The sequence below is a fragment of the Eriocheir sinensis genome, chromosome 56 (assembly GCF_024679095.1).
Source record: "Eriocheir sinensis breed Jianghai 21 chromosome 56, ASM2467909v1, whole genome shotgun sequence".
NCBI lineage: Eukaryota > Metazoa > Arthropoda > Malacostraca > Decapoda > Varunidae > Eriocheir > Eriocheir sinensis.
This window is the reverse complement of record NC_066564.1, coordinates 2,072,255-2,087,842: the sequence shown is the minus strand read 5'-3', so window position 1 is coordinate 2,087,842 and position 15,588 is coordinate 2,072,255. Positions and strand designations below refer to the sequence as shown.

Below are 15,588 nucleotides of genomic sequence, written 5' to 3'. Positions count from 1 at the left end.
TGGTGGATAGGGGAAGGATTGGTAATGGGATTGGTGGATAGGGGAAGGATTGGTAATGGGACTGGTGGATAGGGGAAGGGTTGGTAATGGGACTGGTGGATAGGGGAAGGGTTGGTAATGGGACTGGTGGAGAGCGGAAAGGTTGGTAATGAGACTGGTGGATAGGGGAAGGGATGGTAATGGGACTTGAGGAGAGGGGAAGGATTGGTAATGGGATTGGTGGATAGGGGAAGTGTTGGTAATGGGACTGGTGGATAGGGGAAGGGTTGGTAATGAGACTGGTGGATAGGGGAAGGGATGGTAATGGGACTGATGGATAGGGGAAGGATTGGCAATGGGACTGGTGGATAGGGGAAGGATTGATAATGGGACTAGTGGAGAGGGGAAGGATTGGTAATGGGACTGGTGGATAGGGGAAGGGTTGTTAATGGGACTGGTGGATAGGGGAAGGATTGTTAATGGGACTGGTGGATAGGGGAAGGGTTGGTAATGAGACTGGTGGATAGGGGAAGGGATGGTAATGGGACTGGTGGATAGGGGAAGGGATGGTAATGGGACTGGTGGATAGGGGAAGGATTGGTAATGGGACTGGTGGATAGGGGAAGGATTGGTAATGGGACTGGTGGATAGGGGAAGGATTGGTAATGGGACTGGTGGAGAGGGGAAGGGTTGGTAATGGGACTGGTGGATAGGGGAAGGGTTGTTAATGGGACTGGTGGATAGGGGAAGGGTTGTTAATGGGACTGGTGGATAGGGGAAGGATTGGTAATGGGACTGGTGGATAGGGGAAGGGTTGGTAATGTGACTGGTGGATAGGGGAAGGATTGGTAATGGGACTGGTGGATAGGGGAAGGGATGATAATGGGACTGATGGATAGGGGAAGGATTGGTAATGGGACTGGTGGATAGGGGAAGGGTTGTTAATGGGACTGGTGGATAGGGGAAGGATTGGTAATGGGACTGGTGGATAGGGGAAGGGATGATAATGGGACTGATGGAGAGGGGAAGGGTTGGTAATGAAGAGAGGAAGAGGGGGAAGAAGAAGAAGAGGGAAGGAATAAGAGAGGAAAAGGGAGGAAGGAAAAATGGAAGCGAAAAAGATTGAAGCAACGGGAGAAAGAGAGAAGGTAGGGGAGGGTATAGAGAGGTAAAGGGAGGAGGAAGGGAGGGGTTGGAGGAGAAAGGTAAGGGAGGAGGAAGGGAGAGAAAGAGGGTGAATTTTCATTAAGCTGGTAGGTACTGACATGACATTCTCACTAATTAATATATTTCCTCTAAGTAAACTCCGCCGACTGGTCTCTTTTATCCTTCTCTTCTTTTCCAACTTCACTTTTCTCTCGTCTCCTCCTTCTCCTTTTTCCTTTTTCCTTCTTCAGTTTCCTTATGGTCTCTTTTCCTTTCGTTCTCCTCCGCCTCTTCCTGTCATTACTTTTTCTCTTCGTCTTTCTTCTCTTTCTCTTGCGAATTATCTCTTCACTTTCCGCAGTCCTTCTCATTCTTCCCTCCGCCCTCACTCGTTTCACTTTCCTCCCTCTCATTCTTACTCTCAAGCTCATCTCACTCTCTTTATCTTCCTCCTCGACTCCCCTCACTCCCCTCCTCCCCTCACGTCCGCCTCTCCCCTCAGTTCTTCTCCCTTTCTTCTCTCCTCCCTTCTCCCCTCTTTCCTCCCAGCACTCTACGGGCAAACTTTCTCCCAAATGACTCACTTTCTCTACTTTTCTCAAGTTTAATTAATTTATTCACCTGTACTTTCATTACAGTAAACCCGCAATAATGAGTGATAAATTCGGAGGCTGAGGTCGGGACGGTAAAGGCCGCCGCGAGGTTCATCAACTCGCGTCTCGCCCCAACTATTGTCCTGCGTCGCCTTTTCGGAGTTTCCCCAAAAGGATCATAACTCGCCGTGCGTCCAGGCCGGGCGGTGAACGAAAAGTACTGAGCCGGAACGAAGACAAGGCGGGTTTAGGAGCACCTCGGGGACCCTGTCCGTGAAAATGCAACATAGCTCAGAATTAAGAAATAATTAGGACCCGGGTGAGTTACTAGGAATTAGGAATCGTGCCGGGCTGGGAGTTCCTTATGGGAATAGGGCAGGGCGGGGGAGCGTCCTTGTGGCAGGAGGCTCGTCTTTCTGCGTCGCCCTCACCAACACTTCCCTGAGGCTTGAAAAGGGCCACACCGCGCCTTTATGTTGCTTCCCGGCGGAGGCTTACCCGCGGCCTGACCGTCGGCTGAAGAAGGGACAGAGAAGACGAGAAGCTGTGGTCTGATTCACAATGAAATGTAGAATTCACGCCGCGGAAAACAAAAAAAGGAATAATATGCAGCTGCCGAAAAAAAAATATTATGAAAAGCGACTTCACATTTTTGAGTGCCTGAAAAAATAAAACTTCTGAGTTCAAAAAAGATCGCAAACGCATGAGTAAAAAGAAAAGAAAAACGTTAGAAATACTGTGAAGAGTGACTTATAAAAACTACTGCATCTAACTCACTTTACTGTTCGTACTCTTTTTCTGATATATGAGGGGGGGGGAGGGGGAGCGGGAGGGAGAGGGAGAGAGGTGGCCATCGCAGTGCTCGTACAATCAGGATCTGTTTGTCTGTCTGTGTCTGGCGGCGCGCACCCCATCGATCATGCACTGAGTGGCGACGTGACGTGACGACCCGCTGCACGAGGACGACTGGTGGGGGTGTGGGCGCCTTGCGGAGGGGATGGAGGATGTGGGCGTGACGGTGTGGTAGGGTGATGGTGTGATGAGGTATAAGACTGTAGGCATGACTTGTTGCTGGGATGAGGCGAGGGGTGTGGGGGGGCTGAGGAAGTGTGTGGGCGTGGCGATGTGGTAGGGTGAGGGCGTGATAAGTTGAGAGTGCAAGTAAGAGTTGTTGCGGGGGTGGGTGCAAGACGTGAGGGTGTAAGGGGTGAGGGGATGTGATCGTCTGACATGGAGGGAGAGCTAATGATGAGAGAGGGAGGGTGGCATCAGGTAAGAGTGTAGCTGTGAAGGTGTGTAATGCGGGTGACGAGTGGCGAGGGTGTGGGCGTAGCGTGTGTGGGCGGCCGTCCGGGTGTAGTACAAATGCAGTAAAAATGTGCTTAAGCGTGTCTAAGAGGTGCAAAGTGAGCGTAAATGAAGGGCCTGAGGTGTGAGTGCAACGCGGGAGTGTTATGCGTTAGTACAGGGAGAGGGGGACGCAGAAAGAGGAGAAAGAGGAGGAGGAGGAGGAGGTTAGTGCCGTGTCCCGGGTCCAGATTCACACCAATTGCACTGTTTTAATGCCGTCCAAGGATGGGTGTAACCAAGCACTTTCTCATCGCTTCCTACTTCAATTAGCAGCAATGACATGGTACAGGAAGGCAGCGTGACTCCTTCCCTTCGCAATACGGCACACGAAAACACTCAACAAACCCTGAATTCCACCCTTACGACAGCGGCTCCCAGTCAACCATTGTTTTGCCCCGAGGATTATTCAAACCGCAGTCAGACCCGCGGTTATAACTACCATAACTGCAGCGGACGACCAAATGCACTGAATTTTGCATCATTGCGGTGTGAATAAATACAACAGGGCGGGCGATCTCTCCACCCCCTCCCCCGTCCTACCACCCCAACCTCCCTCTCCTCCGCTCCCCCAATGACAAAGGCGTTCCCAGCATTACTTGTGTTCCCCGCCTCCGCCGTACACACACACCGGTGGCTGCTTCAACAGTCTCCGGAAGCGTCTGCCTGAGCTACGGCTGCTTCTTTTGACGGCGGCGACGGCGACGGAGGAGGCGGCTTCAGTGACCCGACCCAAGCCGAACCAGCACACTCACTCCTTTCATGCAGTGTGTGTGTGTGTGTGTGTGTCGTCAGTGCAGGTAACGGGCGCCTCTACCTTACTTCCTGCCTGGCTCGCAACATCCGGGTACAGAAGTAAGATGATGTGGATGAACGACCGAAGAAATGGATGGATGGACGGAGGAGCTGATTGTGTGTGCGTGTGCGTGTGCGTGCGTGTGTGGGTGAGTGTGTGTGTGTGCTAGACTGACCAGGAAGCCCAATCGAGCGACAGTAATGGCGGAGTATCAGTCTATAATACAGCAGACTCCCGCAGACGCTCCCACCATGCAAGACTCCTCGTCATAACTACATGACCGCAACACACACACACACACACACACACACACACACACACACACACACACACACACACACACACACACACACACACAATCGGTACACTCATCATGCTATTTCTTTTATTACCAGCGATATCAAAACAACCCATCGAAAACAAACATCGATATAGCGTCTCAGCAGCTAAAGAGAGTCGCGGAACACTTGAGGACCACAATACTACATGGCGCCAACAGAACCCTTGTATGTTGAAGTAATACTAAACGATTCCCTTATAAACAAGCTTCCACGTACAACACTTTTAGTTATTTGGGTATCTGGACACCTATCCTCCCGAAATTGACCTCTCTTTCGGCCACCTCTTTGGATTTTTTTTAGGAGCAGCGAGTAGCGGGCTTTTTTTTATTATTGTTTACTTTTTTGTGCCATTGAGCTGTCTCCTTTGTTGTAAAAAAAAAGTTATCCATCAACCAAAATGAAAATCCTATTAATTAAGCCCGCATTCTTATCGTATCGTCGCCTCAGTTCGCACATTTGAAAAGCCCCTCGTAGAAGTTCCTGGGATTTTCAAGGCCTGTTTTGTGATCCTATTGATAGTTTTACGCGTCTTCTGCATCCTGAACGGGAAAATCACTCATGAAGATGAGGTTAATCTTCTCTGGGTCCTTGGAAAATAGTGGTAATTGGAGCCCGATACGTTTAAGAACATGGACGAATGTCTTCCCAACCCGTTTTGTGCCATAGGATCACACAAACAAAACATTCATATAAATTCAACCATTACTGCTTCGAGGTTTAGCACTATATGATGTATTTTGCTCAATGGAAGGATGATATGAAGTTGATCTAATCCAATCCTCATCAAAATCATTAACATATCACAAAATAAACACGTCTACATTTTATCTCACTACTCATACTTCAATAACGCACATGTGTCAACCAGTCAGAACAGAAAATGGGAAACACTCTAAAGGGCTGCTTCGTCTTCCTATAAACAACGGTCCTTTAAAAAGACTATAAGAAATTGATGTTACTTACAAACACCTATACATTCTAACTCACTTCCCATCCTTCAATAACCCCAATGTGTCCACCAATCATAAAGAAAATGGGATACACTCTAAAAAGGGCTACTTCGTCTCCTTCTAAACAACGGTCACTTGAAAGAGTATAAGAAATTGATGTTTTATTAGTGTTACGGTTGGACGGGCGCTTTCACCAGGGGCGTGGCGTGTCTGTAACGTGGTGTATTTTGCTTAATAAAAGTAAATTACACCGCCCGGAGGCTTCGTAGAGAGGCTGTCACGTCGCAGCGCTCGTGGTGAGGCAGACAGACGTGTGTGGAAGACGAGCCTCGACACACACACACACACACACACACACACACACATTTTACACCTGTTTACACCTGTCCTTACTTCCAATCTTTCTCCCATGTCAGTTCTTTTTCTTCCTTTCTTCTCTTGGAAATTACCTGCGTGATCTGTCTTTTCCTACATTCCTTTTTTTTCTCTCTCTCTAGCCTTAATTTCTCCGGTTTTCTTTTCTTTTTCACTCTTCTTTTTTTATAGCAACATTTCGGTTTCATTTCTCCTCGATCTTATTTGCTCTTCCTTCAATTATCCTCATTTTCCTTCGCTTCCTCTATCACAATCTCGTCATCCTCCTCCTCCTCATTCGTCCACTTCCTCATCCTCTCATCCTTTCCTCCTCCATTCACTCTCGTTTCCTCCTGCCCGAATTACTGTTTATGCTAATGGTTGGGAGTGATAACATGGCATGAACCAGGAATGACACACTGACGAAAAAAAAAAAAAGGCGCATTATAGCGAGTGACAGCGCGACTCTTCTTCCTCCTCGCAAACTACAATCACCTTCGTCGTTACCTGTTGATGTGCCACTTAACAACCACTTCAGGGCATTGTGTTTTGACCCGTTATCTCCTCTCGCTACCTCTCTCTATCTCCCTCACTCTTTTTCCCCGTTCTTCCCTTCCACCTGAACCCCGACTCATTCCACTTTAATCCCCCCTTTCCCCCTTTCTCCACACCTCACACCTGACCCTTAATTAACTCCAACTCACCTGTGTCGCCGGCTGCTTCCTCTCCCTCGGCCCCCGGAGGCACCACATGTCACGTACTAACCTGGAATAGAAGGAGAAAAAAGTTAATTATCTGCCCCTAATGGCGGGTTGACAGAGGCACGATTGATAAGGTCGCGTTGTCGGGGCTCAGATGCAACACCTCAACCTGTTAAAACGAGGTGAAAGAAGAAGACTCAGCGCGGGATGGTGGAAAAGGAATGGCTGAGCGCTTGTGGGTGAGTGATGAGAGGTGTTTGTGGGGCTAACGGAGAGGAAGAGGAGAAGGGAAAAGGAAGATGATGACAAGGACAAAAACAAGAAGACGGAAAGAGAAGAAAGAAGAACAAAAAGGAAGAACAAAAAGAAGTAAGGGAAAAGGAAAAGGAAAACAAGATGAAGACGAAGAGAATGACGAAGAAAAAGAAAAAAAGAAGAAAAAGAGGAAGAGGAAGAAGAGGAACACGAAGTAGAATAACAAGAACAAGAACACGAACAAGAAGGCAGAAGACGGAAGAAGTAGAAAAAAACAAGAACAAAAAGAGCAAAAGAACAAAAACAAAAGAGAAAAAAAGAAAAAAGTAGGAGTAAGTGGGGAGGTTAAAAGGGGAGTATTGGGCTGAGAAATGCCGGCAATAAGGCGTGTGGCGGGGCGCTTTGGGGGAGGATGACAGCTGAGAGAAGAGCTAACAGGAGTCGTTGATAGAAGACGCGGCTGCTGAATGCAAAAGGTGTTGAGTGGATGTAAAATGCATGTGTACGGATGGAGGTAAACGGGTTGTGGCTGAGGAGGCGGCGGAGGAGGAGGAGGAGGAGGAGGAGGAGGAGGAGGAGGTTCATAATGGGAGCTGACATGAGTGAGGGATATGCTTCCTTCCCGGTCAGAGTGGCAGAGTATCAGTATGCAACTCTGTTCTGGGCTACGTGTGTCCAGGGTATTGGATGCAGTATTAATATATTACCCTCTAGTAACGTTGGCTGTGACTTTTGGCAGCATAGGAAGTACTGGCAATGTGGTAATCATCTGCGTGGCTTTGCATGAGGTGAATATGGCGGTGGAGGCAGTGCATAAGGTTTTAGAAGTAGCATATGTGGCATGAACAGTTAGTAAGATTAGGTGTTGCTGTAGGTGGCGCTGGGAGTACTGTATGACTGAGGAGGGAAACATAGTGGTGGTGACGGTGGATTAGGTGTGTGGGGACGTAGATGTGGTTATAATAGGTAGCTAGAGGCGGACCGAGGAGGGATATGGACAGGGGTGGGGTGGAGGGAGCTTACGGTAGTGGTTAGTTTAACGCGCAAGGTGGTGGTGGTGGCGGCGGTAATTGTAGTTAAAGAGGTACTGGAGGGGAAGGGGAACTGGCGACACTGGTGGTTATCGTCGTTATTGTGACGCGTGTGGTGGCGGCAGTGGTGGTGGAGGTGGTGGTTAAAGAAATACGTGAGGGGGGTATTGACAGTGGTGGTAGCTGTGAAGTAACACGTGTGGGGGACGGGGAGGTGGTGGGAGAAGGTGGAGGAAAGGCAGGAAGGGCTGGTGGGGGATGGTGGCAGTGGCGGTGGCGGTGGGGGGTAATATAATGTCACGGTGGTGGTCGAGACGATGACAGTAATACACAGAGGCGAGAGACACATGGTGATGGGCGAAGGGCTTACCACAGAGCGGGGAACAACACCATCAACAGCAGCAACACCTCACCATCACAGCACCACACGGAAGGAAGCACACAAGAAACGTAACCATGACCACATCTATGCTCACTCTAACCCACAGCGACACACCCCACCAGCCTTTCTTTTCTCATTTTTTTACAGCAGAGGGATCAGTTCAAGGGCATAAAAAAAGGTAACAAATGTTGAAAAAAAAGCCCGCTACTCACTGCTCCTAAAAAGAGTTAGAGGAGTGGCCGAAAGATAGGTCAATTTCGGGAGGAGAGGTGTCCTGATAGCCTGCCCTTCCTCCCTCTACGATCCAAGTGACTACCTCTCCAACACTCTTCCTGCCTACCTACCTTACCCTCCTCCTCACGTACCCCAACCCCTCACCCTCTCAACTTGTGTGATTGCCAATTAAGACTTTATACTACAACAGTTCAAGCTCATTATCAGTAACTTAAAGCTAATAGACGAAATGGCTTACACTTTTAGCCCATACAAAAATTAATTGGCGTTGAATGTTGCTTAAAATGAGCGGTATTTGGCAGGTCTGCGTGTACTGATTGTGTTATGTAATTATTATGAGCAAAATTAGGTGACATTCTTGCGCATGGCCAGTCAGTAAGTCCTCACTCGCTAGTTGGCTAGTTCGCTCATCACACACACACACACACACACACACACACACACAGAAAACAATGCCTAACCACCTTAAAGCAACAAAAAAAGGACACTTGACCCTCCTCCCCCAAGGCAAACCAAGGAGAGGGGAGAGAGAGACCCGCCCGTCCCGGCACACTTGAGGCATAAAAAAAGCCTGCAGGACCCCACCACCACATGTAAACAGACCACTGAGGCACCGTGTGGGGAGGCTGACAAAACATTCGCGTCCAACTCCTCCAAACACATCATGAACTATTAATCGCCAGCTGTATGGCGCGGAGGGAGACTCTTGGTTGGAACTGACTTTGTTTTCGTATTGTTAAAGAGGAGTTTAGTACACCCCTTGGAAGTAGAGAAATGAGGGTGTGTTTCTTAATATTTTTGCATGGAGTTAGATGGGAATTTCAGGGGCAAAACATAAATGGGGTTGATGTTAGATGGGAATTTCAAGGCAAACCATTAAGGGTGTTGATGTTAGATGGGAATTTCAAGGCAAAACATTAGGTTTGTTGATGTTAGATGCCCTGTTCCTCATTCTCCTACGTACCAACCTCCTCCCCATCCTACAACTATTTCCAATCCTTGTCCTCTCCTTTCTCTTTTTCTCTCTCCTCTCTCCCTCTGTCCCTTCTCTCCTACCCCTTGTTAGCTCTCCTCCCTCTGTGTTCCTTTTTCTCCACTTCCCCTCTCCCTCCCTTCTTCCTCCCTGTCTCCTTCCTCCACTATAAGCCCCATCTCCCCTCCCCCCTTGAATGGCATCACCCCGGCCAAAAGCTGATCCCACGCCCCCGCCTACGCGCCCCCCCGCATCCAGGTGACTAACAGGTGTTATTTATAGGCGTGCTCAGCGGCCGTAAATATATCTGGTAACGCTGCTATAGATATTTTACGCTTGTTAAAGAAGAACATGTTAAGTGTATAAACATAAATCGTAGGGGCGGATTTGTGTTGTTGTTGTTGTTGTTGTTACCGCTGTTGTTCTCGTTGTTATTATTATTATTGTTACCATCATTATCATCATCATCATCTTTGTTTTCCAGCCACTCTCAAAACACACCTCCCTTACCCTCTTTCTTCACTTTAAAAAAAAAAAAAACATGCTCTTAAAAACTCCCTCCTTCATCTCCCCACCTCTAAATCCTTCACACACAACTCCCATGTCCTGAATCCTACGCACTCCCCATCGGACTCCAGCGTAAGGCGGGGAGAAGAGAAGGATGAGGAGGAGAAAGAGAGGGGAAGATGAAGCAGGAAGCCGGGGGAAAGAGGAGTATGGGGAGAAAGGGAGAGAGAGGACAAAAATGTGTGAGGAAGATGAAGGAAACAAAAAAGTAGAGAGGATGGCAGGGGAGAAAGGGAGAGCAGAGAGGGTGTGAGGGAGAGAATGAGGAGAGAATGAAGACTTTGGGAAGGAGGGAAAGATAAGAGATTGTGTGAGGAGAGAAAGACATGGGAAGGAGGGAGGCAGAGACAGGGATTGAAGCAAGGGTGAAAGGAAGTAAGGGAGAGAATGAGGAGAGAAAGAAGAGTATGGGGAGGAGAGGAAAGAGAAGAGTGTGAGAGAAGGACAGAGGTGACGGAAGAGAAAGACAGGGGAAGGAAGGAGGCAGAGACAGGGAGTGAGGGAGAGAATGAGGAGAGAATGAAGAGTTTGGGGAGGAAAGGAAAGAGAAGAGTGTGAGAGAAGGGCAGAGGTGGCGGGAGAGAAAGACAGTAGAAGGGAGGCAGAGACAGGAATTGAAACAAGGGTGAAAGGGAGTGAGGGAAAGAATGAGGAGAGAAAGAAGAGTATGGGGAGGAAAGGAAAGAGAAGAGATTGTGTGAGGAGAGAGGGGGCGGGAGAGAAAGACAGGGGGGGGGGAGGGAGAGAGAGGGATTGAGGCAAGGGAGTGTATGGGGAGCGAAAGAAGTATGGGGAGGAAGGAAAAGAAAAGACTGTGAGAGGATAGAGTTAGCGGGAGAGAAAGAAAGGGGAGGGTGGGAGGGAGGGAGAGGGATTGAGGCAGACTGTGAGGGAGTGAGGGAGGCAGCAGGGAGATGGCAGGGGCGTGCGGGAAGGCGTCCTGTTTACATTACACGGTGGAATGACCTTCGGAGTCCTCCTAAAAAACTCTTAATGAAATATACATCACTACCTACGCCATGGCCTCCTCCTCCTCCTCCTCCTCCTCTTTCTCCTCCTTCTCCTCCTCTTGCTTGTGTTTCTGGAGTCGCTGAATATACAAACAGGAGTAGACAAAGCAAAGGATCGTCAATTTTGTGTTGCGTTGTCCCTCCCTTTGTTGTATCTCTCTCTCTCTCTCTCTCTCTCTCTCTCTCTCTCTCTCTCTCTCTCTCTCTCTCTCTCTCTCTCTCTCTCTCTCTCTCTTATTCTTTCCTTTTGTTCTTTTACGAGAGAGAGAGAGTACTCACGGCATGTTACTGTCTTCCCCTCACTCACTCCCTGATGGCTGAGGTCAGTAAACCTTCCCCTTGGCCCTTCTGTCTCCCTCTCCCTTCCTCTCTATCTCCCTCTCTCCCTGACCCTGACCAACTTTCCTCCGACGTTTGTTTAGTAGCTTCCCCCTTTCCTTCCCTTCCTTCCCCTTCCCTCCTGCAGCCTCTTCTTTCTCTCCTCCTTGTCTTCCTCTTCCTCCTCCATTACTACCTTATCACAAGTACTACCGCCCAAATTAGAAAACGCAATTACATGATTACTCAGTTTTATTCGCAGTATTTACATTACCAGGGGACAAAAGGGAAGCTGTTCATTACGGTGTTACATCAGGCGAAGACAAACCCGACACGTCGTACCCACAGTAGCAGACCATTCATCCGAGGTGTGTGTTGAAAGGACGAGGCGGAGAGGAAGATGAGGAAGAGGAGAAGGAGGAGGAGGAGGAGTATGCCACCCTTTCACTATGTCCTTTCCTTCCCCTTCAGCCGTGTCTCCCTCGATCATCCTGGGTTTGGGGGACTGAGGCGCCGCCGCACAATGACACCAGGCTTCGCCGTGCCTCGGAAAACATGAAAAAGCCGCCTCCTCCAAGTCTCCAGGATAACAGATTACCTAAAGGGAAACAGGTCCTCGCGGCGGCTTTGGACACGGTTCTGCCACGCTGTCTCGGGCGGGCATTACTGTAAGGCGTCAGGATATACGGGAAAGGCTGCAATATTTTCCACGGTGACCCTCGCAGCGGGGGTGGAAGGTCAGCTGCTTGGTGGAGGCGGCGGGGCATGTCGTGACCCCAGCAGGCATTGCGTCCGCCTCGCCCCATCCATCACAGCTGCCAGCCAAGTCTTCGGAGCTGCTAATGAATGGGCGCCGCGTCACACCCTCCACCGTCCGCATGCCACGCCCGTCACCGCCCGGCGCACGGCGAAAGGGGAGGGAAGGGGAGGAAAGGGGCGCAGGCAGCGGAGGGGGGAAGGGACCTGGCGAGGGTGGAGGGAGTTGCCTCGGTACCGTCAACACATCTGCCTCATCACCATCAACCAGGAGAGGGAAAATGTGCTTATATCAGGTTCAGACGCGGATCGTAAGCGAGTGGAAGAAGCGAAGCCGCGTCGTCGAGGAGCCTCCCAGCGGGCGGGTCGACGGCGCAGTCAAAGGGACTCGAGGGATAATGGTCCGCTGGCGCTCGTTCTAGATAAAAATGAACGCTAATACACCTCATTAAGAAACGGAAAGAGTAAAAAAGATCCAAAACTTCTGACGGTTGCTGGATTGTCATAGAAGATCCAATTATGGTCCAAGATCGGTCAAATTAGAGACAGAACGTCCTTCCTTTTGAAGCCAAGACAGTTCTCTGCTGAGGCAACATCCCTCCATTGAAGCTGCGGGGCCGGTGCCAGCTGGTCGTCAGAGTCACCAGGAGCGGGAGTCCCCCCCCCCCCGGCCCCGGCGCAGAGAGGGGCTGCTCCAGGATTCCCGGGCCTGGGTGCGACTTATCGAGGTCGGCTATAACGAGCCTCCAGCCTTGAGGTTCCTCTATCTTTCGGGGCGAAATTTTCTTTGATCAGAATCCAGAGTGGGGCCGAGGGCAAAGACAACTTTTTTACTTTTTTGGAGTTTGTACATTCCTTTCGTTTCGTTGTTACACACACGAGGCTTTTCACAAACAAGACCATAGTGCGTGTCTTATTTTCATACTGACTAGCATTGTTGGATTTTTGGCGGGCCTTACCACGGGACCCGCGGGGGCGTCCAGCAGGAGCCACAGCAGGTCCGGGAAGCGCTCTCCCGCCACACCAGTGCCACGTCTCGGGAAGTCTCCACCTCCACCCTCCGCCGCCGCCGCCGCCGCCCGTACACACCCTCAGCACAAGGCCAAGTTTCCCCTAAAACATACGGGCGAACGATTACCGTGTCTCCCCTCTGCTCGGGCGCGCCTCGGGCCTGACCCTCCGTAATAAAATGAGAGAAGGGGCTCGTCCGGAGAAGGGGAGATGCATAAATAATATAAAAGATTTCAGCCCATTCTTCCTGAGGAGCCCACCTGTGATGGCTCGCCGTCACCTGGAACACTCTCTTACGTCTTCTGGGTATTTTGTGTGTTGTTCCCTGGAGGTGAATTTCTCAGGTTCGATGCAGCCTTGGCGCCACCAATACACGACCCAATAGCATTAGCAAGCATAAATACACGTACATATATGTATATATAGGTATATATATGTATGTATGTATGTCTATGTATGTATGTACGTATGTATGCATGTAAGTATGTATTATGTAGGGTATATATGCGTGTGTTTGTGCATGTGTGTGTGTGTGTGTGTGTGTGTGTGTGTGTGTGTGTGTGTACATATACGTATACATATATACAACCAATACTTAATAAACAAGAAGCTTTACAGTGCCAGGCGAGCACCACACGTCCGCGGGAGTCTTCACCGCGATGGTCGCCGCCGCGGAATGACGCGGATAAACTACGTTCCGTTGTGGCCAGAAATCGTTCCCCTGGAGGTGCCTGCCTGAGGGGGGTCAAGACCGATGGTCAAGGGAGGACTCGGAGGGCGTGCTTCAGCCTCGAGAAGCATGAGGAACGCTCTTTGTCACGTACCAAAGACTTTTGTAGAACATGAAGGGTCAGTCCCCTGACTCTTGACCCCTCGTCATCATCCTGGTACAATTTAGGTTCGTTTTCTTCTTTACCTTCTATTTTACACTAACTTCACGTTGTCCCTGGAAGAGAAAAGTGCGCTCGTTTAATAAGGCATCCCTCGCTCGCTCTGCCTACTTAATCTTGCGTCTTGCCCAAATAGCCTCAAAACCTTCCGTCCAGGCCGCCTCTTTATCCTCCGGCGGCGCTGACAAAGCTCGGCTCCCGCGTGAGGCTCCCCAGAGTACATCACGCCCCAAAAATTAGTCGACGCAACAAAGCCCACATGAATGACCCTCCATCCTCCTCCTCCTCCTCCTCCTCCTTCTCTTTTTAGTCATCGTTACTTCTTTCTCTTGCATCCCTCACTTCTCCTCCTCCCTCCCTCCTTGCCTTGTTTTCCAAATTACCCATTTTTATATTCTCTTTCTCTTCATGTCTCCCTTTCTCTCTGTTTCTTTCTCCCTCTCCCTACCCTTGTCTTTAACAGCCCTGAGTACTGGCTCTTTATCCCTCTTTTTGACGGGTTTTTATCTCGTGGAAAGAGCTTTGAGGATTAGGCGGCCAGGAGTCAGGAACGTGTTGATGAAAAGACAAGAGAAAAAAGGACTGAAGGACCGGCAGGACACGGGGGAGAAAGAGAAAGAACGAGGCACGCGGGCATTCATCAGGGAGGGAGCGGCAGCGAGTGCTTTGCAAGGGCCGGTCTGCTTGAGTGTGAGTGGATGGCCGGGGTGGAGGAGTGGCTGAATGGGAGGGGGGAGGAGGGGGGTCGTCCACGCTGGGAGGTCGTGTCCACGTCTCCCTGAACTCACGACTCGAGACAGAATCTGGGCGCATCACAGAGAGCGTTCACGTCGTTATCGCGCCACTACTGTTATCGCAGAGGCATAAACAACGAGGGCAATGCACACACACACACACACACACACACACACACACACTGTACACTGATTTCCATAATGGTGTTCAGGCGCACGCACGAATAATGCTTCCCTCGGAGTGTTGGTGCATATGTTTCCGCCACGAGTAGACAGCGTGAGAGACTCGAGGCCTGACCATTAACCAGGCGGCCGAGAAGACCTTTGTTGCCAGACCCCAGTACTTGGCCCACGCCTCGGACCCTCCTCCCCCTCCTCTCCCTTCACCCCCCACCCACCCCCTCACGGCATGGAGACACGACAAGCTGCGTCTTTCTGTAAACATGACATACTACTTCTGCTACTCCGCCGTACGCACTATTTCATACATTTAACCACAAAAAAGTTGCTCTTTCCAGGTTGCTCACAAATTATAAAACAACCTGTGACAGAAAGACCAATTATACTTCTGGTTAACGATATATGAAGCAAAAGCAAAGAATAACAAATCATCCTGAATGTCAACCCTTCTCTTCCAAGGCTCCGGGGACAGTACCGGTGCGCCACGGGTCCTCCCTCGCCCCTTCACGCCGCGCCCCCCGGCAGGATGCTGGGCGAGGGCCAGATGGCGGCGCGTCCTGCATAACACCATAGTTTACCCTCGCCCATAAATGCCGGCGGAGAGGTGCGGCAAAAACGGGGCCTTTTATTATGCGCCGCGGGAAGATTACTGTGATTCATTGTGATTTACGTTCGATGCGAGAAAATCATAAAGTCGCTCACACTTACATCACACGGGACGGGAAAAAAATATATATGTATGTGTGTGTCTGTGTGTGTGTGTGGGGGGGGGGGGAGGGGGGGGTCTTGAAGAATTCCTAGAAAAAAGTGAGTGACTACATCGTTCCTCCTTCCCTCTTCCTTCCCCGCCCCTCTCCCACCCACGAAAATGACAGAACGTGGGCAAACATACACGAACACACGTAAAAGACCAGACACCTACACACACACACACACACACACACACACACACACACACACACACACACACACACACACACAATAACCATGGTCTAATAATGGTGAAATCGGCCTTCATCGAAAACCTTATGATGCACTTC

At 50.0% G+C, this 15,588-nt stretch overlaps 1 pseudogene; it reads right to left on the bottom strand.

Moving 5' to 3' along the window:
* LOC126984113 (putative keratin-associated protein 4-16) overlaps window positions 1-6,258 on the bottom strand; it is a 79,643-nt pseudogene extending 73,385 nt beyond the window's left edge.
* Between the last annotated feature and the right edge of the window lie 9,330 nt (window positions 6,259-15,588).